Genomic DNA, 25,235 nt, shown 5'->3' with positions numbered 1-25,235 from the left:
TTCGAGCCCGGCACTCTTATTGACTCTAATTATTAACTGAGTTGGTATTAAGCAATCCTCATCAAATTAATAACTTCTTTAAGAAAAGGAAGTAGTTAAGCTGAACAATAATTTATGAAGCATAAATCATTTAATCCATCATATTGTTTCCTTAGGTTATTATCGAAAACTAGAATCATAATCAATGAAATCTAATTGTTACTTATGTTCAATCTTACACAACAATTACGGATTATGAAGATGAACTAGCAATTGATCTCATCAAACAATCAACTAATAGGCAATTTTAGCAAATCATTCAATAGATCAAAGACAAATAAATCAGAAAACAATAGATATTCAAAAAGACATAAATTAAATTAAGAACCTGGTCTCACAAATCAAGCTAAAAAACTTAAATCCCTTGAACTGAATTAAAAACTTAGCCACTCATTGCTTACAGAAAAATAAAGAAGAATTTCTAAAAGAAGAATAGAGAGGCTGCTGAATGATTTTAGAGGCGTCTCGATATCTCCCTGAGTCGGCTGCTATCTCTTCTATTTATAATAAATGGTCTAGGGTTAGGTTTTTAGAGTCTCAAAAAAAATCGCAATCGAAATCGAATCGATCGACGGATACACGACCCGTGTATCATTACACGGCTCAGGGTCGTGTAACTTACTGGAGCTGAATGGGCATGTTTCGCATGGGCACAGAAAGTTACACGGGTCTCCAGGATTTACACGGGTCAATTTACACGGCCCGTGTACTTTGTTTCTTTCTTGGTTCTCTGGATTCCTTCTGGCAGAATGTTACATGGGTCTCTAAGATTTACATGGGTCAAGTTACACGGCCGGTGTACTTCGTATCAACCATGTTTCTCAATTCTTCGACCTTTCCAAGCTTCTTTCCACATTATATTGCTCCGAAACTTCACCAAAATCCTGGAAAATACAGCAAAAGTCAAATTTCTCTATTTAACACAATTATTTTAACAACTCTCTAAATATGTGCCTAATAGATAACTATACTTAACCAATTGAATAAAACATAAAAGCACTTTAAAAACACTAAATGTGATGGGAGTAAAGTTAATAAATTATGCACTTATCAAATTTCCCCATACTTATTCCATGCTTGTCCTCAAGCATGACTTAAACTCTCAATCAACTCCACTTAGAAGTTCCTTAACTTCACTCTATCACAACATTCTCTAACAAAAGATTAAAAGTTTGAAAGAAAAGGCAAGTAAGGTAATAACCATCATAATAAATTCCATCAACACCATACCAATATATCAATAATTTTCCAACACAAAACAAAAGGCTTGAAATTAATTAAGCTTACATAATTAAAGTTCCATAAAATTTTAAGTCAATACATACAAAAACACAAGGCTAATTTATCAAGGCACAACAATTATATCTCTTTGCAAATCTTAGAGGAGGTAGGAATGCTCTTTTTTTATTTATTTTATATTTGAAATTGGTACTCCTCTCTTGTTACAATTTTTTTTTTAACCGTCACCTTCAGAGAAGTACCTTGCTCATATCCTAGCTAGCTTTTGACCTGAGAATCGACATGGGGTTCATGAAGACCCCTGGTTAGTTTGCTAAATTAAAATAGCGGAGCAATTTTCAAGTTCAAGATTTTATTTCCCCCAATTTATGCATCTACATATTGTAAAGTGCCCTGATAGAATAAATAAAGTTCTGAAATATGCATGCCACTAATTTAAAGCACACATAATTAATTATTTCACCATTAAATCAAGCCTAAATGATTTATGCAGAAAAAAAAATTGCTATATGGTATGGAGAAGAGAGAAAATCCATCATTAAAGTTACTATTACCTTGCCTAAAATTTCAAAAATTCAATCTAAGATAGAAAAGTCATTTCAAGGACAAAGCACTTCTCTCCGAGAGTTAATATAGAATCATGAATCAAGCTTATGAGAACAAATTTTATTTTATTTTATTTTATTTTTATTATTTTATTATTATTTTTATTTATTTATTTATTTTTTTAAAGCAACAAATTTCTCCTTTTTTATTATTATTATTTTTTTAAAGCAATAAATTTCTCCTCCCCCACACTTAAAACTTACATTGTCCCCAATGTAAAGCCCAAATGCAAATGAAAAGGAAAAAAATGCTAGAAAATAAAATAAGATAAGGAAAAGAAAATAAATCTGATGGTGGCTAACAAGCCACCCATGGACTGCCTCCCAAGTAGCGCCTTTGTTTATTATCGTTAGCTCGACATGGCAAATCTCCTTAATCCTCATAAATTGGGTTACTCAATTTGAGTTCCTCCACTGTATGCTCCTGAAACCCTTCATAAAATGACTTGAGTCTATGATCTTTGACCTTGAACACCTTATTAGTTCCTAAACTTTGAATTTCAACTGCACCATAAGGAAACACATTAGTAACAACAAAGGGTCCAATCCAACAAGAACGCAATTTACCAGGCATCAGCTTCAGTCTGGAGTTATAAAATAAAACTTTTTGTCTAATCACAAACTGCTTCCTTAGAATTAGTTTGTCATAGAATGCCTTGGTCTTTTCTTTATAGATTTTAGAGTTCTCATAAGCTTCAAGTCGAATTTTCTCTAATTCTTGCAATTGCAATTTTCTTTCCACGCCAGCAGTATCCAAATCCAAATTACATTGTCTAACAGCCCAATAGGCCTTACGTTCTAACTCCATAGGAAGGTGACACAACTTACCAAATACCAATCTAAAAGGGGACATACCTATTGGTGTCTTATAAGCAGTCCTATAAGCCCACAAAGCATCATTAAGTCTAAGGCTGCAATCTTTTCTATTTGGTTTCACTATTTTTTCCAAAAATAGACTTGATCTCTCTATTAGACACCTCTACTTGCCCACTTGTTTGAGGATGATAAGCTGTAGATACTCTATGGAAAACACCATATCTCCTCAATAATGCCTCAACAGTTCTATTACAAAAATGTGTACCCCGGTCACTGATTATAGCTCTGGGAACTCCAAACCTACTAAAAATGTTTGACTTGATAAAACCTTGCAATTTAAATAACTGCTCATCAGGAAAAAGTTCCTGCAAAGGAAATGGATCTTCTTGTGTCACTAACCTGCTCAAGTAATCTGCTACCAAGTTCTCAGCTCCTTTTTTATCTTTGATTTGAAGATCAAATTCTTGCAGCAGAAGGATCCATCTAATCAACCTTGGTTTTGCTTCCTTCTTTGCCAAGAGATACTTCAACGCTGCTAACCGCTCAAGCATCTGATCAATAAATGGCAGTGGGAAATGGTCTTTCCTTGTTGTTGAATTCAGCTTGCGATAGTCTATGCACATTTGCCATCCACTCTGAATCCTTGTTGGAACAAGTTCATTATCTTAATTCGCTACCACAATGATTCTCGATTTTTTTGGCACTACTTGGACTGGACTTACCCATTTGCTGTCTGAAATTGGGTAAATAACTCCTGCATCAAGTAGCTTTAAAATCTCCTTCTTCACAACCTCCATCATCTGTGGGTTCAATCTCCTTTAGGCTTATCTACTCGGTTTAGCCTCATCCTCTAGTAAAATCCTGTGCATGCACACTGATGGACTTATACCTTTGATGTCAGCTATTGTCCATCCAATTGCTTCCTTGTGTAGTCTCAGAACCCTAATCAATCCGTCTTCTTGAATCTTTGTTAAATTACTTGAGATGATAACTGGAAGTGTCTCATTGTCTCCTAAGTAAACATACTTTAAATACTCAGGTAAAGGCTTGAGTTCAAGAATTGGTGCTTGCACCACAGAAGGTAATAATTTTGTGTAAGATACAGATAAGTCAATCTTTGATATGCCATACCTTTTTTGAACAGGAGGTAATGACTGTAATGCCATTACTGCCCCTTGAACCTCTACACTTAATGGTTGATTGGTATTGATTTCTTGAATTCCTTGACTAATCACCACTTCTAACTCATCCTCCATGCTTAAATCAAAAACATCCTGCACAATTGTATCAACAACATCAATAGAAAAGACAGAATGATCATCAGCAGGATACTTCATGGCATCAAAGATGTTAAATTTGACAGTCTCTCCATCAAACTCCATAGTTAAGGTGCCATCATCCACATCAATTTTTGTCTTAGCAGTTTTTAGGAAAGGTCTTTCAAACAAAATCAAAGCTGACTTTGATGTGGGAACACTATCCTCCATATCCAGAATGTAAAAATCTGCAGGAAAAATCAATTCTCCAACCTGCACCAACACATCCTCAACTACTCCCAATGGGTAAACATTAGAATGATTAGCTAACTTAATAATGACACTGGTTTCTTTCAAAGGACCCAAATTTAAGGTTTGAAAAATTGAATTTGACATAACATTAATAGATGCTCCTAAATCTGCCATTGCACGTTCAAATTTAGAATCACCTATTCTGCAGGGAATAGAAAAGAAACCTGGATCCTTACACTTAGGGGATAATTTTTGCTTAATTAATGCTGACACATTTTCCCCCACACTGATCTTCTCATTATTCCTCAACTTGCGCTTTGTAGTGCATAGTTCCTTAAGGAATTTAGCATACTTGGGAACTTGTTTGATCGCATGAAGTAAAGGTATATTCACTTCCACCTTTTTAAAAGTCTCCAAAATTTCTTTCTCTTGTTCTTCTTTCTTATTTTTAGCCAACCTGCAGGGGAATGGAGGAAGAACCAAATTATTAATCTTATTCAAGTTAGGTTCAGTATTTAACTCAACTTCAGAAACTTCAGACTCTTTTTCTCTTTGCTTCTTCTTTTTTATTGGCTCATGTGGAGTCTGATTATCAACTTCTTTCCCACTTCGTAACAGTATCGCACTTGCATTTTCTCTAGGATTCGTGACTGTTTGTGATGGAAGCTTTCCAGAACCTTGAGCTTCCAGCTTACTCACAGATGAAGCTAGCTGACCAGTCTGCCTCTCTATGTTTTGAATGCTATTTCTGGTCTCCTGTTGAAACTGTTGAGCATTGTTAGCCAAAGCCTTAATAATTTCATCAAGTGACATACCTTGATTTGAGGGAGTTGGAGGTGGAGGCGGTTAATTCATTTGTGGTTTTTGCTGCTGGTATCGGTTTTGCACCGGTTGATTCTTATAACTCAAATTGGGATGATCTCTCCATCCTAGATTATAAGTATTAGAAAAGGGATCATACCTGCGTTGTGGATGTCCATAATGTCCTACTGCATTAGCATGCTGCATTGATTCATCCTCTTGTAACGCAGGACACATATCAGTAGCATGACCTGAACCCGAACAAATTCCACATACCTTAATAGTTTGCATGTTTTCTACAGCCAACTGTCTCACCAAAGAAGTTAAATCAGAAATTTGTTTCTCAAGGTTAGATGTACTTACCTCATTAACCTTCATAGGTGTGTGATCCATTCTCATTCCAAACTGTTGAGAATTTACTGCCATGTTAGCAATCAGCCTCTTTGCCTTTTCTGGTGTCTTGTCAACCAAAACTCCTCCACCAACAGCATCTATCATACTGCGATCCATTGGTAGAAGTCCTTTATAAAAATATTGAATTAACAGCTGCTCACTTATTTTATGATGGGGACAGCTTGCACACAGCTTCTTAAATCTCTCCCAGTATTCATACAAGCTCTCTCCATTGTACTCCCAAATGCCACAAATTTCTTTTCTTATGTTAGCAGCATGGGAAGCAGGAAAATACTTCTCCAGAAATATCTACTTCATCCCATTCCATGAGTTGACAAATTCGGAAGGAAGGTAATACAACCAATCCTTAGCTGTTCCTTCCAGTGAGAAGGGAAAAGCTTGAAGCTTGATTTGATCCTCTGAAACTCCTTGAGGTTTCATGCTGAAACACACAACATGAAATTCCTTTAGATGCTTATGTGGATCCTCACTTGCAAGACCATGAAATTTAGGCAACAAATAGATTAGTCCAGATTTCAACTCAAAAGCAACATTTAAAGCAGAGTATTGAATACACAAAGGTTGTTGGTTTAGGTCAGGAGTAGCCAACTCTTTCAAAGTCCTAGCAGTCATGATTTTGTTTTCGGAATTTGACTCTGAATCTGAATTCGAACTCGAACTTAGCTCCTTTGGAGATTGGACTCCTTCAGATATACTCGGAATCAACCTACCTTGCTTAGCCAATTTCCTCAACTGTTTAGCTATTTTTTCTACTTCTGGGTCAAAGATTAACTTACCAGATTGAGAAGTTCTTGTCATAAACAAAAAGAAATCAAAGTAAAAACAGAAAAATGCCTCAAAACCCTAGAAAACAATGGAATTTGGCCTCTAGAGGGTGGGACCAAGGAATCCTATGGATTGATTGGTCTTGATCAGAGCGTTGTTTCCTTCAAAATAGGTATAGGCCGCCCTCCAAATTTAACCAAAATCATTAATGAACAGTAACAATGAACAGTAACACCATAATTATTTTATTTATTTATTTTTTCTTTTCTTTTCCAAAAACCTAAAAATAGCAAAAACTCACAAACAAAATTAATAACAGAATATCTAACACCAAAAACACGAAGTCAAATCAACTTCAGTTCCCCGACAACAGCGCCAAAATTCTTGATGGGTGTCGAATCCACCAGAAATTAAATTAACTGAAATTAACAACTATAAAATATTTTTAGTAGCAAATGGTAAATCCAGGTCGAACCCTAGAGACTGAATTATTAGATTTTTGTGCACTTGTGTGATGGGAAACAGAAGAGACAAAGATTTGGGGGGGTTTTTGTAACACAAAATCAGAAGAAATCAGAAATTCAAGAACTAATTATGAAAATCACAATTTAAACAAACTTTAGTCCAATGTAATTCTCATTCTAATGCATTGATTTGATCATAGACAAAATAAATATAATTATCTCTTATTGAATACTTAACGTAGATTTACCAAATAGCGAGGTAAACCCCGGACTTTCCTATACTCATCAATTCGAGCCCAGCACTCTTATTGACTCTAATTATTAACTGAGTTGGTATTAAGCAATCCTCATCAAATTAATAACTGCTTTAAGAAAAGGAAGTAGTTAAGCTGAATAATAGTTTATGAAGCATAAATAATTTAATCCACCCTATTGTTTCCTTAGGTTATTATCGAAAACTGGATCATAATCAATAAAACCTAATTGCTACTTATGTTCAATCTTACACAACAATTACGGATTATGAAGATGAACTAGTAATTGATCTCATCAAACAAGCAACTAATAGGCCTTTTTAGCAAATCATTCAATAGATCAAAGACAAATAAATCAGAAAATAATAGATATTCAAAAAGACATAAATTAAATTAAGAACCTGGTCTCACAAATCAAGCAAAAGAACTTAAATCCCTTGAACTGAATTAAAAACTTAGCCACTCATTGCTTACAGAAAAATAAAGAAGAATTTCGAAAAGATGAATGGAGAGGCTGCTGAATGATTTTGGAGGCGTCTCGATATCTCCCTGAGTCGGCTGCTATCTCTTCTATTTATAATAAATGGTCTAGGGTTAGGTTTTTAGAGTCTTTGTCAAAAACTGCAACTGGAGCGAAATCAGGAATCTGACTGTCGACGGATACACGGCTCATGTATCACTACATGGCTTAGGGCCATGTAACTTACTGGAGCTGAATGGGCATGTTTCGCATGGTCACAGAAAGTTACACGGGTCTCCAGGATTTACACGAGTCAATTTACACGGCCCATGTACTTTGTTTCTTCCTCGGTTCTCTGGATTCCTTCTGGCAAAATGTTACATGGGTCTCTAAGATTTACACGGGTCAAGTTACACGGCCCGTGTACTTCATATCAACCATGTTTCTCAATTCTTCAACCTTTCCAAGCTTCTTTCCACATTATATTGCTCCGAAACTTCACCAAAACCCTGAAAAATGCAGCAAGAGTCAAATTTCTCCATTTAATACAATTATTTCAACAACTTTCTAAATATGTGCCTAATAGATAACTATACTTAACTAATTAAATTAAACGTAAAAATACTTTAAAAACACTAAATGTGATGGGAGTAAAATTAATAAATTATGCACTTATCAAAAATCTAAAATTTTTTTTTATTTAAAAAATTGACACCTATAAACACGAAATTTTCTTTTTTAATTTTCAAAGTAAACTTCGTTAGAAAATTACTCCAATTTTTTTCCAAGTGAACATGCCTTTTGTTCTTTTGAAAAAAAAAAAATAAAAAAGAAGACCTTTTGTTAGCAATATATATATATATATATATTATTTGAAGATATTTATCGTAACTTATAATTTCAAGCAAGTAATCATTTTACTATTTAAAGTGATATAAAAATCTTAATAAAATCGAAAGTAGCAAATAATTGAGGAAAAAAAAACCTGAGCAAAATTTTTATGATCCTACAATGTCGTATAAGTATGTCCAAGATGATGCAATCATGGCGCATGAAAGGTTTAATTGAATTAAAAAAAAATATTAACAGAATTATAGTTTTTTATAAAATAAAATTTGGATCTAAATTGAAAATCAATAAAACTAATACAATTAAAGATTTTTATAAATTCAAATTAAATTAAAATAAAATAAAATAAAAATAATTATGTCTAAATTAAAATAGTATTTTAATTTTTTTTAAAATACTTATTTGACTTCGTTTTGAATTTTTAAATTAAATATGAATATGATTCTTTCCAAATATATAGCTATAACGTAAGTGCGCTCTTTTTTTTTTTTTATAATTTTCAAAAAGATGATGAATATTATATATAAGTATTTTTAAAATTAAATTTATAATAAAATTTTAATTTATATTAATTAAAATTTTTTAAATAGTATAAATATATAAAAATATTTTAATTAGTTCAAAAGTTCATCATCTCATTTATACTTTCATATATATTCTAGATAAATAAATTATATTTTTTTTCTAATTATTAATTTTTTATTTTAATAAATTATTTTTTATAAAATTTTATATTTAATTAAAATTAAGTATAAGTTAAAAAATTTAAATTTATATTAACTCTAAAATAATTTTAAATTTATATAAACATTTAAATTAATTTAAATAATAAAAATATTATTAGAATTAATTTAAAAAATAAGGGGCATTTTTGACAAAATTGATGTTTCCCTTTTTATATTTGTATATAATATAAATAAAATGATAAAAATGTATAAAAGAGTACTGGACTACTGTTTTTAAAGAAGGGGATCGAAACTGAATCAGTGTGGGAGCTATTAAGCCAATTGAAACATGGAATTTCGGCCAATTTAGTTGGGCCGATTCTGGTTCCAATTTCTCAAGTAACTCTTTGAGTTAAAAAGAGGCACGCAACACTCAGATATGCAGAAAATTTTCAAGGTGTATATATAACGATTGTATTAATACATCTTGATGTCCCAAAATATGTCCAAGAGGAGAGTGAATTGGACTTTAAAAATAATTTTCGGTTCTTGCTTAAAACCTTTGAAAATTGCAGCTTGGTTCAACCTAATTTTCTAATGTGAGATATAAACAATACAGCTCTATTGATAAGTTGATTCAAAGTTGAGTCATAGGCTATCGGTATACTGATCTTACAGAATATATTGGTGTATGGTAAAAATTTCAGTAATCTTAATATATTCAAAACACAGCAAATGAAGCGATTACACGATATATTAGCGACGACAAATCAAACAACAAGCAGATTAAATCAGATATCAGCAGATTCAGCAGTAAACCAATTTTCTTAGTTTGCAGCAAGGTTAACAGCAAATAGCATCAACTTTCATATCAGCAAAAGCGTATCAATCATAAAGTTAAAAATGCATAAATATAGAGAGTAAGGGTTGAGAAAATGAACACTGAAATTTTATAGTGGTTCGGCTCAACTAGCCTACATCCACTCTCTCAAAGATCCCACTTTGAGTCTTCACTTCACTATTCTTCTCTTTTAAAGGCAAGAGACAAAAAGCCTTTTACAAATCTTCTCTCCAAAACTTTTACAAGTAGCTTCACACTTCTACCAAGTGTTATCTCAAACACTTTTCACAATCAAGCTTTAATGGGTGCTTGAATGACCTCTCATAAATGGTAATAATGTGTTTAAAACTCATTCTCACTCAATACAATAGAATCTATAAAGAAGAGATGAGTAAATAAGCCAATGATGAGCAATAAAAACACTTTGAGCACTTTGAATGAAAGTTTTTATGATTTTGAACAGTAGAGATACTTTCATTAAAAAATGCAAAATGGCCAAAGGTAGGTGTATTTATAGCTTTGGAACGTTTTTGACCGTTTGAGAACTCATTTGAACGTTACAATTACGAATTTCAAGAAAATAGCCGTTATTTTGTCTTTTTCTGCGATGTTGTGCAGAGTTGAGACAGTTAGCATACTGGAGAAAATAGCAAACCAGTTAGCATACTAAACAAGTAGCAAACCAGTTAGCATACCAGGAAAACTTTTCTGCATAACTTTCAAAACTATAAAACTTTACACCAAATCATAGTCAAATACTTTTAGGCCAATAATGATATTTAAAAGAGAAAATCATTTGAGGGATTGAAAATAAGCATCATTGACTTTTACTCCTCAATTCTTTTCACAAGCAATCCTAAAAGTTAAAACTAACTTCTATACTATATGTACCTTCAAATTTTATTTTCAATGTAGCCTTGGAAGGTAACCTCTTCTTCTTTTATCTCCTTTGATTCGTCCTGTGTTATCTTTAGAATGTCATCCTTTCTTCAAAAGAACGAATCCATCATAAAATCCTTATGTCTTTTTCTTTGTTCTTTGAGAAGCACAACACTTAAAACAATGTTAGTTTGATTCTAGTTAAGTTTTGGTATCATCAAAATCTATGCTCCTTTGAGCTTGTGGGGTCAACAATCTCCCCCTTTTTGATGATGACAAACTCAATTAAATCACCATGTAAATATTAATAAGTGTGAGTATATGTATGAATGTATATGTGAGAACAACTCCCCCTATGTATGTGCTTATATCAACAATTAATCACAAATAACTCCCCCTTAATAATTTCAATGAAATATTCATAAGCTTTTTCTTAAGGAGTCAAGTGTGACTAAAGATACTAATTAAAGATGCACAATATGCACACTAATCACAAACTGTATATCATTCACAAGTTATATCAACAATATGCACATTATAAAGTTATATCAACAATATACTAATCACAAACTATATCAACCACAAGTTATACCATCAAGATTATTCATTCATTTTCTCCCCCTTTTTGTCAGCATCAAAAGATAATGGGAGAAATCATGCACATGTGTATAAATCAAAATTCAGCTTAAGTGCAGTGAATAAACAGTGAAAATAGTAACTGATATAGCAAACTAATTAAAGTTCAGAAAAACTAAAAGTAGCAAACTAAGTAGCAAATTAAGAGACAGACTGTTAGACAAAATTTAATCAATAAACAGGCAGTGTGGTTGTTTATCCTTTCAGCCTAGAGCTTCTTCTGATTGGTCTTGGAGCAGCCATCTTCACTTTTTTTAGCTTGACAGGTTTATCACTCAAGGTTTGAAGAATTTCGGCAGCCATTTCAGTTCCTGGTGTTAAGGGAATAACAGGGCCAGCTGCTAACTTAGTTGCAGCAGTAGTACCAGATTCTGCTGTCAACTTTTTGCCAGATGGTTTACCAGTTTGCCCTTTCTGCTTACTGCTTTGTTGTTTCTTTTGAGCTGTTTTTGCTTTTTCTTTTGCAGGAGCCGCAGGAGCAGGAGTCTGTAGTTCTGTCTCAGATTCTGAGTCACTCATATCCTTCCCATTTCCTTCTTTGCTGCCTCCTGTTCCATTTCCATCATCAGAATTATCTTCATCTTTTTCAGTTTCCTCTTCTTCCTCTTCTTCCTTTTCTTCCTCTTTCTCTTTTTCTTCTTCTTCTGTTTCCTTTTCTTCCTCTTCCTCTTTTTCTTTTTCTGATTCCTTTTCTTCCTCTTCTTCTTCTTCTTCTTCTTCTTCTTCTGCAGATTCTTCTTCTTCTTCTTTTTCTGTTTCAGGAACAGAGCCAGTAGCAGCCTTACTGGTTTCTCTAGCTTCAGTGCTTGAAATACTCAGATGAACTTTGATTTTAAATAATTCTTCCACAATTTTATACATCAACATCAAAGTGCCATCAATTTTAGAATCAAGAGCATTCATAAGAATAGTTTGAAAAGCTCTAAACTTCTGTATTTCTCCAAGTTCAATTTCAACAAATTCCCTTAAGTTGTTTACTTCTTCCAAAATTCCTTCAACATTAACAGTACCGCTTGCACTATCCTTGGAACTAGCACCTTGTTCAAATCTAAGTTTTCTCCCATCATCATCTTTTTGCAGACTTGTAATTGGGATCATATTTGTCCTAAGTTTCTCGGTTTCCAGAGGTATCCCAAAGTCTCTAAACAGACCATTAAGAAGATGGGCATAGGGTAGCTTTTAAGGTGGTTTCCATTTCATAATTTGCCTCAGCATAAAATAGGCAAGATTAAATTCAATTTGATTCACAATATGCCAAATTATGCAAAGATCAAGAGTACTTAAATAGTTTGGACTGCCAGTTCTAGGATTCAGCACATAGATGACAAAGCTATGAAGAATTTTGATATGTTGGTGAGCATGGGTAATGCTAGTCTTATCTTTTACTTCCCCTTTAAACACTTTAGCCTCAAAATCTCTTTTATTAAATCCACCAACAGCAAAAACTTCTTTGTGAGAACAAATTTTATTCCCATTGTTTGGGATTCCTAGGGCTTTGGCTAATCTATCTACTGTCACTTCATAGACTTTTCCTTTCATTTTCACCTTAAAAGATTCATCTCTTTCAGAATCATCAACTCTTAAATTCTTATAGAATTCTTAAACTAAGTCCACATATACTCCTTCAGTGTCAGAGCACAATTTATCCCATTTTTGATATTCAAACAAAGATTGTAAAGGAACAGAGACTTCAGTAAAAGCAGGCCAGTGGATGTACCTTGGTTCATGAATGGCCCTTTCCATATGCATAACTGGAGCTTTTGAAGTCTTTTTCTTTTTGGTTCCTTTTTCTTGGACAGGCTCACTAGTTCTTTTCTTGGGCGTTTCTTTTGATTTTCCAATTACTAGAGGAGCGTCTTTTTGTGGAGGAGGAGATGCAGGAACACTTGCATCAGTGGAATCCGAAGATGATGAATATGTAGTGACTTTTGCTTTGCCTTTTCCTTTTGCTCGCGTCATGACCAACCCAGAAGAAAATTAAGCCGTAGGGATAGTGAAAACTGGGTTCACAAATTTAACGATGTGAGCAGCCAATATATAATCATTCGAAGCACATCAACATATTTCTAGCACAATTTAGCACAATGTCATAAAAATAAAACAGACAGTAAGAAATACTCGGGTTTTTGAGAATCCATGGCAACTGATTCATGATTTTGTTATATACCACATTTTTACGTAATGCTAATATTAAAAAAAATTTAGCAGCTAATTTCAAAAGCGAAATAAACAGAACAATCATACAAAAAAAAAATAAAACGCGTTTCCATTAATGCTTCAGATTCAATACCTGAGACTTGTAGAGACAGAAAATGCGAATCGATGATGGCAGAAGAGAATGCGTCAGAAAATTTTAATCCAATGAGAATCACTTTGAGTGGTTTCTTTCGGCAGATTTAGAGAAATATCAGGGAATGAATAGAAAAATTTTGCGGATTTTCTAACTTGGAACAATCGATTTGATTCACAGCCAATGGGTTTCGGAAATTTTTAAGGAAGATGAAGGGAGATGATGGTTGTGAGAGTTGCGAGCGAAATGGGTTAGCAAGTGGAAAGAAGATGGATTCGTTTGGGTTTTGGGAGGTGAAGCGACGAAGAGAGATGAAATTTTGAACTTTAAATCTGAAAAGACATAAATGGAGACATTTGCAGAGAGACGGGTACCGTGTACCAGTGGAGAAGCAGAGAGAAGATTGATGGTTCTGAAAAATTTTGAGTCCCGCACTGATTAATATGTCAAAAGTCTGTTTTGCCCTTTAAAATACATAGAGACGCAATACTCTAAATAGAGGGGTATTTAAGTAATACGCTTTTTAGACATGCAGAATAGGCGTTCGGAAAGTGAAAATAATTTTAGAATTTTAGTACAATCAAACCTGACTTCCAGTTTGCCAACGAAAAGTTAGGAGCAGTGATAAAGCATTTAGCAATCAAGAAAATTAGCAAACAAATTAGTATGCCACTGTGATCAAATTCTGCAGAATACTGTTCATATCATATCAGACCCAGAATTTTTCAACTAGCACCAAAAATATTGGAACACATCTTTAACACTACACACCAACATTTATCACTTCATTTTCATTTAGAAACATGAGAATGCATCAAAACTTAATCAAGAGCATCAATCATACCAAGTTCTCTTCTTATTTTGCAGAAAATTTCCTCATTAAGTGGCTTTGTAAAAATGTCAGCAAGCTGTTTTTCAGAAGGGACAAATTCAATTTGAATATCACCATTTTGAACATGATCCCTAATAAAATGATGTCTAATTTCAATATGCTTGCTTCTAGAGTGTTGGACAGGATTTTTTGATAGGTTTATAGCACTAGTATTGTCATATCTTATGGGAATGTGATCAAATTTAATTTCAAAATCTTCAAGCTGTTGTTTCATCCACAAAATCTGTGCAACACAACTTCCAGCTGCAATATATTCAGCTTCTATAGTAGAAAGTGCAACAGAAGTTTGCTTTTTATTGTGCCATGAAACTAATGCATGACCTAGAAATTGACAAGTTCCAGAAGTGCTTTTTCTGTCCAGTCTACTACCAGCAAAATCTAAATCACTATAACTAATAAGATCAAATGATTCACATTTTGGATACCATAAGCCAATGTTGTGAGTGCCAATGAGGTACTTAAAAATTCTCTTAACTGCTACAAGATGAGATTCTTTTGGACATGATTGAAATCTTGCACATAAACATACACTAAAATGAATGTCTGGTCTAGATGCTGTCAAGTAGAGTAAGGAACCAATCATACCTCTATAAAGTTTGTTATCTACCTCTTTACCTTTTTCATCTTTCTCCAATTTAACTGTTGAGCTCATGGGAGTTCCGATACTTTTCATATCTTCCATTTTGAACTTCTTTAGCATATCCTTTTTGTACTTGGACTGATTTATAAAAATTCCATCTTTCATTTGTTTAATTTGCAATCCAAGGAAGAAAGTAAGTTCACCCATCATACTCATTTCAAATTCACTTTTCATCATATTTGAAAATTTTTTACAGAGAGAATGGTTAGTAGCACCAAAAATAATATCATCTATATAGATTTGCACAATAAGCATGTCTTTTCCTAGTTTCTTAATGAAAAAAGTAGTATCCACTTTTCCTCTTTTAAAATCATTTTGAAGCAAAAATTTACTAAGTCTCTCATACCATGCTCTAGGAGCTTGCTTTAATCCATAGAGATCTTTAGTAAGCTTATAAACATGATTTGGAAAATGAGGGTCTTCAAAACCAGGAGGTTGACCCCCATAAACTTCTTCATTAATATATCCGTTTAAGAATACACTTTTAACATCCATTTGATAAAGCATTAAATTCTTAAAACATGCAAATGCACACAACATTCTATTAGCTTCAATTCTAGCAACCGGAGCAAAGGTTTCATCAAAATCAATACCTTCCTCTTGGTTGTATCCTTGAGCTACTAGTCTAGCTTTATTTCTAATTACATGTCCTTTTTCATCCATCTTATTCCTAAATACCCATTTAGTTCCAATAACAGAGTGCTTTTTAGGTTTAGGAACAAGTGTCCACACTTTGTTTCTTTCAAATTGATTTAATTCCTCTTGCATAGCAAAAAGCCAATTTTCATCATTTTGAGCATCATCATATGTTTTGGGTTCAAATTGAGAAACAAAAGCAACATTACCAAAATATCTTCTAAGTTGAGCTCTTGTCATCATTCTTTGTGAGGGACTATCAAGAATGTCATCTTTGGAATGATTTTTATGATACCTCCATTCTTGTGGAATATCTTGATGTTGAGGTTCCTCAATTTGTAGTTCTTCCACATTTGGTTGGGAGTCTTCTTGAATTTCAACATTTATGGAGTAAGGAAGTACTTCTTCTTTGTCATTTTGATCATCCTCCACTAGTTCTTTTGAATCAAGCTCATCTTTATTCGAATTCTTTGAATTTAGAATCTGCTCAATATCATCATCATAAGAATCTTTCCTTTGCAAGGAAGTGTTAGCATCATCAAAAAGTATATGCATTAATTCTTCCATGGTCAATGTTTTTCTATTGAAAATCCTATATGCTTTGCTATTTGTTGAATAGCCTAGAAATATTCCTTCACAAGATTTAGCATCAAATTTCTTAAGATTGCTGTCTTTGTTATTCAAAATGTAACATTTGCAACCAAAGACATGAAAATATGCAATATTGGGTTTTCTTCCTTTCCATAGTTCATAAGGAGTTTTCTTTAAAATAGCTCTAATGGAAACTCTGTTCAAAATGTAGCATCTTTGTATTTACACCTTCCACTTGAAATATTTTAGTAAACTGTTTTCATTCAACATTGTTCTTGCCATTTCTTGCAAAGATCTATTTTTCCTTTCAACAACTCCGTTTTGTTGTGGAGTTCTAGGAGCTGAAAATGTATGATAAATACCATTTTGAGAGCAGAAATTTTCAAACAACTATTTTCAAATTCTTTTCCATGATCACTCCTCAAAGATGTAATCCAATATCCTTTTTCATTTTGAGTTCTTTTGCAAAAAGCTTCAAATATATCAAAGGTTTCATCTTTATGAGCAAGAAAGAAAGTCCATGTGAATCTTGAAAAATCATTAACAATTACAAATGTATATGCCTTGCCTCCTAGACTTCTAGGTGTGATTGGACCAAAAAGATCAAGATGTAATAATTCCAATGGTCTAGATGTAGTTACAACATTTTTTGATTTAAAAGATGATTTTGTATGCTTACCAAGCGCACATGCTTTGCATTGAAATTCTTTTTCAAATCTTAACTTTGGAAGTCCTCTAACAAGGTTCCTTCTAGAGAGTTTAGCAAGTGTACTCATGCTAGCATGTCCTAATTTTCTATGCCATAACCATGCACTATCATCTGAAGTCATAAAGCATGTTTCACAATTTTCTTCAAGACTTGTTAAATCAAGTAGGTAAATATTATCTATTCTAGCACCAGCAAACATAACATTATTTCCATGAATCTCACAATGTGTAGAAGTAAAAATGACTTTAAAACCATTATCACATAATTGACTAACACTTAAAAGATTATATTTTAATCCTTGAACTAATGCAACATTCTCAATGCAAGGATTTTTACTAATAGTTCCACATCCAATAATTTTAGCTTTACTTTTATCACCAAATTTGACATAACCTTCTTCTTTTAAAGTAAGAGAGGAAAACTTGCCTTTATTTCCTGTTATGTGCCTAGAGCAGCCACTATCAATGTACCAATGTTCTGTTTCCAGCATGCTCCTTAGGCATACCTGAAATCAGTTAACTATTCTTAGGTACCCAAGCAACTTTGGGTCCTTGTGTGTTAGTAATATTAGGTAGGGTTCCTTTAGGCACCCATACTTTCTTTGCCTTAAAGGTTCCTTTCCTAATAGGACAAGCATTAATCATATGACCTTTATGATTACAATAAAAGCATGTAATATTTGGTTGAGAAAAGGAAGTAGCTTTAACAAAAAATTGTTTGTATTTTCCATATTTCATAAATCCATCATAACCAAATCCAAATTTTTTATTTGTGGATATTTGATTCCCAAGAAGTATATCAAGTGTTTCATTTCCTTTTGTAAATTTAGTTAAATCTCTTGTCAAAGATTCAACTTTTGCTTCAAGAATTCTGTTTTTCTCAAAAAGTTGTTCACACACTTCTTTTGATCTTTGAAGCTCATCATTAACTTCCTTAAATAATTTCATTTGTGATTTGTAAAATTCATTTTCCTTTGAAGCCATACTCAAGGAAATATTTTCTGATCTTAAAACACAATTTTCATGAACCAAAATTTTGCATTTCTTTTTAAAAGTTCTATATTTATCATATGTCTTTACAAATGCAAGTTCTAATTCATCAATAGTAAAAAGTTCAAGATTTACCTCATTTTCGCTATCTTCAATACGCGAGCTTTCACCTTTTTCTTCAATTTCCATCATACAAGTGTTTGCAGATTCTTTGTCACTTGTTTCATCATTTGATGAAGAATCACTATCACTCCATGTTGCTGCCATTGCCTTTTTGCTTTTATCCTTTCTAAACTTGTTTTTCTTCTTCAATGTAGGACATTTTGGCTTAATGTGGCCTGGTTTGTTACACTCATAACAAACTATTTCACTTGAATGATTTGGAGTCTTTGGAGCATATTTCTTAGTGAACTTCTTGTATCTGCTTCCACCTTTTCTAAATGCTCTTTTGAATCCTTTGACTATCATAGCCATATCTTCATCATCATCACTTGAAGCACTTGAATCATCACTTGAACTAACTTTAAGAGCAACACTTTTCTTTTTCTCATCTACCTTTTCAGATATGAAGGCTATACCTTTCTTTTTCTTTTGATCACTTTCTTTCTCATCTTTCTTATAGATAATCTCATGTGCAATGAGAGAACCAATTAGCTCATCATAGGTGTATTTTCTAAAATCCTTGGTGTCTTGAATAACAGTGGTCTTTGCTTCCCGTGACTTTGGAAGAGATCTCAAAATTTTCTTTACAAGTTCTTGTTCCTCAAATCTCTTTCCAAGAGCATTAAGAAGATTGACAAGATCTGTAAATCTAGTACTCATTTCAGCAATAGTTTCACTAGGTTTCATATCAAATAACTCATAATCACGGATGAGGAGGTTTGCCTTTGACTCTTTCACCACATCAGTCCCTTCATATGTGACTTCTAGTTTGTCCCAACTTTCTTTTGCAGTTTGACATCCTGAAATACTATTATACTCATTAATATCAAGAGCACAATGAAGAATGTTAATAGCCTTGGAATTTGTAGAAATTTTATTCCAATCATTATCATCAAATTCAACTTCAGCTTTAGGAATTTGTACAGTTCCTTCACTGGTTTTATAAGGAATATAAGGACCATCTTTAATTATTCTCCAAGCATCAATGTCAATAGATTGTATAAAATTTCTCATTCTAGTTTTCCAAAAAGAATAATTTGTGCAATTAAAAAGTGGTGGTCTAGTGATGGAATAACCTTCAACTAAGGGGGTAGGTATACCAGCTGAGTTTCTAAATGAACTAGCCATGTGTATGGATCACTCTAAGGGGTTTAATCCTCAAGCAAGAGAGACAAGCTCTGATACCAAATTGATGTCCCAAAATATGTCCAAGAGGGGGGTGAATTGGACTTTAAAAACAATTTTCGATTCTTGCTCAAAACCTTTGAAAATTGCAGCTTGGTTCAACCTAATTTTCTAATGTGAGATATAAACAATACAGCTCTATTGATAAGTTGATTCAAGGTTGAGTCATAGGCTATCGGTATACTGATCTTACAGAATATATTGGTGTATGGTAAAAATTTCAGTAATCTGAATATGTTCAAAACACAGCAAACAGAGCAGTACACCAGATATATTAACTGACAGCAAATCAAACAACAAGCAGATTAAATCAGATATCAGCAGATTCAGCAGTAAACCAATTTTCTTAGTTTGCAGCAAGGTTAACAGCAAATAGCATCAACTTTCATATCAGCAAAAGCATATCAATCATAAAGTTAAAATGCATAAATGTAGAGAGCAAGGGTTGAGAAAATGAACACTGAAATTTTATAGTGGTTCGGCTCAACTAGCCTACATCCACTCTCTCAAAGATCCCACTTTGAGTCTTCACTTCACTATTCTTCTCTTTTAAAGGCAAGAGACAAAAAGCCTTTTACAAATCTTCTCTCCAAAGCTTTTACAAGTAGCTTCACACTTCTACCAAGTGTTATCTCAAACACTTTTCACAATCAAGCTTTAATGGGTGCTTGAATGACCTCTCATAAATGGTAATAATGTGTTTAAAACTCACTCTCACTCAATACAACAGAATCTATAAAGAAGAGATGAGTAAATAAGCCAATGATGAGCAATAAAAACACTTTGAGCACTTTGAATGAAAGCTTTTATGATTTTGAACAGTAGAGATACTTTCATTAAAAAATGCAAAATGGCCAAAGGTAGGTGTATTTATAGCTTTGGAACGTTTTTGACTATTTGAGAACTCATTTGAACGTTACAATTATGAATTTCAAGAAAATAGCCGTTATTTTGTCTTTTTCTGCGATGTTGTGCAGAGTTGAGACAGTTAGCATACTGGAGAAAATAGCAAACCAGTTAGCATACTAAACAAGTAGCAAACCAGTTAGCATACCAAGAAAACTTTTCTGCATAACTTTCAAAACTATAAAACTTTACACCAAATCATAGTCAAACACTTTTAGGCCAATAATGATATTTAAAAGAGAAAATCATTTGAGGGATTGAAAATAAGCATCATTGACTTTTACTCCTCAATTCTTTTCACAAGCAATCCTAAAAGTTAAAACTAACATCTATACTATATGTACCTTCAAATTTGATTTTCAATGCAGCCTTGGAAGGTAACCTTTTCTTCTTTTATCTCCTTTGATTCGTCCTGTGTTATCTTTAGAATGTCATACTTTCTTCAAATGCACGAATCCATCATAAAATCCTTGTGTCTTTTTCTTTGTTCTTTGAGAAGCACAACACTTAAAACAACGTTAGTTTGATTCTAGTTGAGTTTTGGTATCATCAAAATCTATGCTCCTTTGAGCTTGTGGGGTCAACACATCTTATATAAATCTCATTATAATTGATAATTAATTGATGAGAGAAAGAGAGCTCATCTCCTTCCTTCTAATTTGGAAACTTGATTCCTCAAATTCAAATCCAAATACCAGGAACATAATTTTTGTAACAATGTAATGTCTTGATTAGATGGGTTTGCAGTACAGCATTAACGTATCAATTTCCTTACTTATGACCAATCAATAATGCAAAGAACAGACTGCATTCATGAAGGAAGATATTCATGAATGGCCTCTTGATGCCATCTGAGCCACAAATGTCACTACTGACATCAACGCCATGAGGTTTTAAGGTAGACGGTGCTTCACAAACATTATTAGGATTGATCCTTCCTACCAAGAGCCACCCATGCTTGCTTCTGATTAGTGGTAACTTAAACTGGGCCCAGTTAAATCCATTGCCACGACCCACCTGATGCACTATCCACAAGAATCTAATCAACCATTGAGCAATCTTTGCCAGAAATTTGATTTAGAAGATCTCCATTTGCATTTGCATTTAGAACATATACTCTTTGTTTTTCTTTAGGTAAATCTGAAAAAGCTGCCAGTGAACCAATCCCATGAAGATGAACAAATTCAAGATCACAAGTATCTGTTGCTCTCAATGTTATGTCTGCATCATTATTCACAAACATCTCAACAGTTTTTGCTCCATTCGACTGTGCAACTTTTGAAATTTCCTTTCTTACTGAAAGTTGAATGGAGCGTTTTGAGTTGGGCCAAAGAATCATCCGAATAAAATTAGCTCCAGCTTGTGCTATCTTTAGCACATGTAATCCCACACATCTTCAACAAAGGCCAAATCTTTTCATGTTCCTCACTAGTAAATGTGACTTTCTCTGATGGGGAAAATGCATAAGTGACTGAGTTTTTCTCCATAGATGCAGAAATGGAGCTTGAAAATATTAGAAATGAAGCAAAGCTGCAATTATAATGGCCAAAGCACCGACTCTTTCACCTCTCTATGTTCAGTAACACCCTCAAACTTGTATAAGATATGCACGAGTTAGCACTCTGAGTTCGCTGATCCACTTTAAATCCTCCATTTTTCATGGTTTTTCTGCTGGATTAACTCTGACCATGCCTCGTACTTAGCCCCACACCCTTCGGCTATCTTTGTTTTCAAGGACCGTCAAATCTCTGGAATTAGCAAGGGCTCCGAGTTGGAATGGCAACCCACTTTAACATGTGTATTATTTAAATAAAAAATTAAAAAAAAAGTTATCAAAATTTAATTGAACACCTAAAAACATTAAAAATAATAAATTATATTTTATACAATTAAAGAATTATCAAAATTTACGTTTCGAGTTTTGCATTACAAAATTCTATAATTTTTTTTTTATTTCTTGTTAGATTGTTCTTATTACAATTATTTGTAATTTCATTTTTTTTTAAATCAATATTATATTGCTTGCTGGAATAAGTTTCTAGCTAATTTTTTATTTTTTTAGTGTTTTCTAATGACAATTGCAAAAAGTATACCTTTTTTTATTTATTTAGTTGAACAAGTTGCTAGAACAATTTTTTTTTTAGTTTTTATTTTTATTTTTATTGCTGCTTTCTAATTACAAGTTTATAGATTATGTTAAACAAGCACATACAAAAAAAAAAAAGGTAAATCCTTTTGTTTATATTGCAATGGCTTTAAATGTGAATGTGTTCAATTTGCAGGATTATTTATTGTGAAAATTGAAATTGGAAAATGGTTGTGATATTGAATAGGACATTAAAGAAAGATGAAGAAATTATTTTGATGATCTGTTTAATAATAATCAAAGTGGTAATAGCGTGAATATAGACTACAGAGTAATAGAAAAGAATGTGAATTATACTATAGGGATTAGATCTTCAGTAATAAAGGAAGCACTTAAGAGAATGAAAGTGGTTAAAGCCTGTGGAACCGATGGAATATTAATTAAAATGTGTAAGTGTTTGAGAGATATGGGAGTGGCATGGTTAAATAAATTGTTTAATAAGATTTTAAACTCAAAGAAAATGCCTGATGAATGGAGGAAGAGTATTTTAGTACCTATTTTTAAAAATAAGAGAGACATACAGAATTGTTCAAACTATAGAGGAATTAAACTCATGAGCCATACTATGAAGTTGTGGGAAAGAGTTGAGGAACATCGACTATGTCATGACACTTCTATCTCTCCCAATCAATTTGGCTTCATGCCTGGTCGTTCAACTATGAAAGCGATCTTTCTCATTAGAAGCATAATGGAGAAATATAGAGATGTGAAGAAAGATCTACACATGGTTTTTATCGATTTGAAGAAGGCTTATGATAGTGTTCTAAGAGATGTCTTACGGAGAGTGTTAGAACAAAAGAGGGTATCTATTAGGTACATATAAGTGTTAAAAGATATGTATGAAGGAGCAACTACTATTGTGTGCACAGTGGGAGGAGACACAAGAGATTTTCCTATCTCAGTTGGATTATACCAAGGTTTAACTGTAAGCCCTTACCTTTTTACATTAGTTCTAGATGAATTGACGAAATATATATAAGAAAGTATCCCTTGGTGCATGATGTTTGCGGATGATATAGTTCTGATAGATGAGATGCGAGAAGGAGTTATTAGAAAGCTAGAGCTTTGGAGAAGTACTCTAAAGTCTAAGTGTGACACCCCTTACCTGCCTACAGTATAGCCGAGCAAGGTATATCACATTCGGTGCTGGAGCACCCTATCTTGTCTTGTCATGTACATTATTAATTTAAATTCTATTTACTAGTATTATCCCATGTGTGGGAAATTTTTTTTATCACATTTTATTTTTATGGATATTCGGACAGAGTCTCCTCTGTTTTTATTAGCATATGGTGGATTTTATCATTTACCTGTTAAAAATAATTTATATTCATTTCATATTTTCATATACAATCTCATTGCTCATATCAATTTCCCATACATCATATCATATCATAACTCATAAAATTTTCAAGAAAATAAATTTTATTTCATTCATATAAAATTTAGATATAATAATTTACAAATTATTTACAATCACAAAATGATTTACATCGTTTATTTATATACAATAACTAAAATGCAAAATCTAATATATACATGAGCCTTACCAAAATGAACTGTTGAGGTGACAATCTACACTACAGTAGATCTGGTCAAAATCCTGTCTAGGCACTATTGCTACTGCTGCTACTGGTCTCTTATACCTATGCATGGTAAGAACCAACACGCTAAGCATATTACTTAGTGGTACATAAATTGAAATAAAATAATTGAAATAATTGAAATAATTATTCCACATATAACCATATAAAGAAATATAAAATTTCATGAATTTAAAATCTTTTACATTTTTTTAGAACTTTGGAAGCAATTAAGTTAATCAGGATCTTTTCTGTTCATTTATTTTATGTTAAATCTTATTACTCATACCTGTGATCTCTTCGTGTACTTATTTAAATTTAAGGCTTATTATTCTTATCTATGCCCAAGTAACCTATAACAAACTATAAAGACTGGAGACACGGGAGTATACTAGTTAAACATTCATATGTTTGACATGTATACATCTGTCATGTTAGGTACAAGGCCAGTGGGTAGGCATAAAGCCAGAAATAAAATCAGGCACAATGGCCAACGGGCAGGCATAAAGCCAGTAGAACAACTATCTTAGACATATGTTGTCTATCAATGATTATTTCTTTGGGCAGTACTGTAATCTGTAATCCCTAATTAGTATACTAATTGATCCATACTATATATATAAGTCTAGGCATACTTTGGGCAAATTAGTATTATTAAGTACATGTAGTTTCATTATTTCATGTTATGTACTAATTGTGTTTCATAACATTTTCATGTCACTTGTAATGGGAAACATAAGTCCTACATTATATTTATATCATTTTTATGTTTAACAAGTCATTTTGATTAATTTCATATCATATGCTAAGTCATTTTGTGAACCTTTCTCAAGGTCCAGATTTGGTGTTTCACCTAGCAAATTGTTCAAGATGTGGCCACTGTTTGGCCACACTTCCTTCATGCACGTTGTTCCTCTATGTCTTTTCTTTGTTTTCCTTTTTGATTCATGTCATTTGGAGTTTTAGAACTCAAGTTATGGTCAAATAACCAAAACTGGTTCATTAACTCACTCTAGTTCCAGAACTAGATAGATTCTGGAGTCAATTTTTTCCTAATTATTTACTATGTTACAACCACTTTTAGGCCTAATGTTCTTCATAGAAGTTGTTACCCTATGTCTTAGGATTACTTAGATTTAAGAATTTCAATTTTTTCAAGTTTTGTAGAATTAATTATAGGAAATTAACTGGCCTGGACTTGTGTACCCTGTGCCTTCATGATTCCAGGTTCAGGTCAGTGGCTTTGTCTCCCATTTTAGGATTCTTACACT

At 32.9% G+C, this 25,235-nt stretch overlaps 1 non-coding gene and 1 pseudogene across 1 annotated transcript; one reads left to right on the top strand and one right to left on the bottom strand.

Moving 5' to 3' along the window:
- Positions 1–5,564: 5,564 nt before the first annotated feature.
- Positions 5,565–5,671, top strand: LOC131178081 (small nucleolar RNA R71). Its single transcript, XR_009147212.1, has one exon. It is a non-coding gene; the product is annotated as a small nucleolar RNA R71 (small nucleolar RNA).
- Positions 5,672–21,020: 15,349 nt separating this feature from the next.
- Positions 21,021–21,635, bottom strand: LOC110659957 (N-(5'-phosphoribosyl)anthranilate isomerase 1, chloroplastic-like; annotated as a pseudogene).
- Positions 21,636–25,235: the final 3,600 nt, after the last annotated feature.

The sequence above is a fragment of the Hevea brasiliensis genome, chromosome 2 (genome assembly GCF_030052815.1).
Source record: "Hevea brasiliensis isolate MT/VB/25A 57/8 chromosome 2, ASM3005281v1, whole genome shotgun sequence".
Classification (NCBI taxonomy): Eukaryota; Viridiplantae; Streptophyta; class Magnoliopsida; order Malpighiales; family Euphorbiaceae; genus Hevea; species Hevea brasiliensis.
Note: the sequence above shows the minus strand (reverse complement) of the source record. Positions and strands in the feature narration are given on the sequence as shown.